Source organism: Sus scrofa, chromosome X, assembly GCF_054392235.1.
Source record: "Sus scrofa isolate SSC_HxYL_T2T_F1_AM1 chromosome X, Sscrofa_HxYL_maternal_Yorkshire_Landrace_v2.0, whole genome shotgun sequence".
NCBI classification, from domain to species: Eukaryota; Metazoa; Chordata; class Mammalia; order Artiodactyla; family Suidae; genus Sus; species Sus scrofa.
Genome location: NC_139401.1, coordinates 37,027,616 through 37,030,277, shown reverse-complemented (window position 1 = coordinate 37,030,277; position 2,662 = coordinate 37,027,616).

The following is a 2,662-nucleotide window of genomic DNA, read 5'->3' as shown; positions in this document are numbered from 1 at the left end:
AGAGGGAGCAAGAGATTACAGACTCCTGGAGGAAAAAAAAAAAAAAAAAGAGAAAAAAGAAACCAGTGAATCCTTATAATTAGGAATGTATATGCACAAGTTCAGAGAGGAAACATCCACAGAAAAGGTTTGAGAGGCCCCCAGAATCACTCACTGGGCTGATTGGTGAAGGTTTTTCCTGTATGAAGTTGGTCAATAAAGACTGGGAGAAGCTCCCGATACGGCTCAGTGGTAATGAAACTGCTAGTATGCATGAGGACATGGATTCGATTCCTGGCCTTGCTCAGTGGGTTAAGGATCCAGCGTTGCCATGAACTGTGGTGTAGGTTGCAGACACGGCTCGGATCCCGTGTTGCTATGGCTGTGGTATAGGCTGGCAGCTACAGCTTCAATTTGACCCCTAGCCTGGGAACCTCCGTATGCTGAGAGTGTAGCCCTAAAAAGACCAAAAGAAAAAAAAAATTTTGAAAAGACTGGGATAGTTGACTGCTTTTCAACTGTGCAGATACCAACACAAAGTTCAAGGAAATAGAAAGAAACAAAGAAAAATCAGCCCAATCAAAGGAATAAAATAAATCTCCAGAAACTGACATTAAAGAAATGGGGTTATATGAATTACCTGGCAAAGAATTCAAAATAACTATAAAGATGCTTGAGGATCTCAGGAAAATTATTCATGAACAAAATGAGAATTTCAACAGAGAAATAGGAAATAGAAAAAAGAAAAACAAATTTCGTTGGCTAGAGAATGGAATAACTTGATTAAAATTTCCTAAGAGGAACCAGACAGGAACAGGCATAAGAAAGAATCAGTAAACTTGAAGAAAAGGCCATTTGAAATTATCTATTCAAAGAAATAAAAAGACAGAAAAATAGTGACAAAAGCCTAAGGAATTTATAGGGCATCAAAAAGAGGACCAGTATGTGCATTATGAGGGTCCTAGAAGGAGGAGAGAAAGGAACAGAATGCTTTTTTGAGGAAATAAGGGTTATAGCTACCTGTATAGTCAAACAAGAAAAAGAAATGAAAGGCATCCAGATTGGAAAGGAAGAAGTAAAACTGTCACTATTTGCAAATGACATAATAATTTATATAGAAAACCCTAAAATTGCCATACAGAAACTATTAGAATAAATGAATTCCTCAAAGCTGCAGATTATAAGATTAATATGCAGAAATCTGTTGCTTTTCTATACACTAATAATGAAGTATCAGAAAGTGAAAACCAATCCTGTTTAAAATCACATGAAAAAATAAAATATGTAGGAATAAACTTAAGCAGGGATGTGAAAGACATATACTCTGAAAACTATAAAACACTGGTGAAGGAAATTGAAGACGATACAAAGAAATGGAAAGAGACCCCTAACTTTTTTTTTGTCTTTTTAATGATTTTAATTTTTTTCCATTATAGCTGGTTTACAGCGTTCTGTCAATTTTCTACTGTACAGCAAGGTGACCCAGTCACACATACTTTTTTCTCACACTATCATGCTCCATCACAAGTGATTAGACATAGTTCCCAGCGCTATACAGCAGGATCTCATTGCTTATCCATTCCAAAGGCAATAGGTTGCATCTATTAATGCCAAATTTCCAGTCCATCCCACTCCTTCCCCCTCAGCAACCACAAGTCTTTTCTCCAAGCCCATGATTTCCTTTTCTGTGGAAAGGTTCATTTGTGCCATATATGAGATTCCAGATATAAGTAATAGCACATGGTATTTGTCTTTCTGACTTACTTTGCTTAGTATGAGAGTCTCTTGTTCCATCCATGTTGTTGCAAATGGCATTAGTTTGTTCTTTTTTATGGCTGAGTAGTATTCCATTGTGTATATATACCACATCTTCTTAATTCATTCATCTCTTGATGGACATTTAGGTTGTTTCCATGTCTTGGCTATTGTGAATAGTGCTGCAGTGAACATGGGGGTGCATGTGTCTTTTTCAAGGAAACTTTCGTCTGGATATATGTCTAGGAGTGGGATTGCTGGGTTGTATGGTAGTTCTATATTATAGTTTTCTAAGGTACCTCCATACTGTTTTCCATAGTGGTTGTACCAATGTACATTCCCACAACAGTGCAGGAGGGTTCTCTTTTCTCCACCCCTTCTCCAGCATTTGTTATTTGTGGACCTATTAATGATGGCTATTCTGACTGGTGTGAGGTGGTACCTCATAGTTTTGATTTGCATTTCTCTATTAATCAGTGATGTTGGCTATTTTTTCATGTGCTTGTTGGCTATCTGTATATTTTCTTTGGAGAAATGTCTATTCAGATCTTTGCCGATTTTTCAATGGAGTTGTTGGCTTTTTTGCTGTTGAGTTGTATAAGTTGTTTGTATATTTTAGAAAGTAATCCCTTGTCAGCTGCATCCTTTGAAACAATTTTCTCCCATTCTGTAAGTTGTCTTTTTGTTCTTTTATGGTTTCCTTTGCTGTGCAAAACTTCTCTGTTTGATTAGGTCCCATTGATTTATTTTTGCTTTTATTTCTGTTGCCTTGGAGACTGGTCTGGGAAAACATTTGTAAGGGTTGATGTCAGAGACTGCTTTGCCTATGTTCTCTTTTAGAAGTTTGATGGTGTCTTGTCTTACATTTAAGTCTTTAATCCATTTTGAGTTTATTTTTGTGTATGGTGTGAGAGTGTGTTCCATTTTC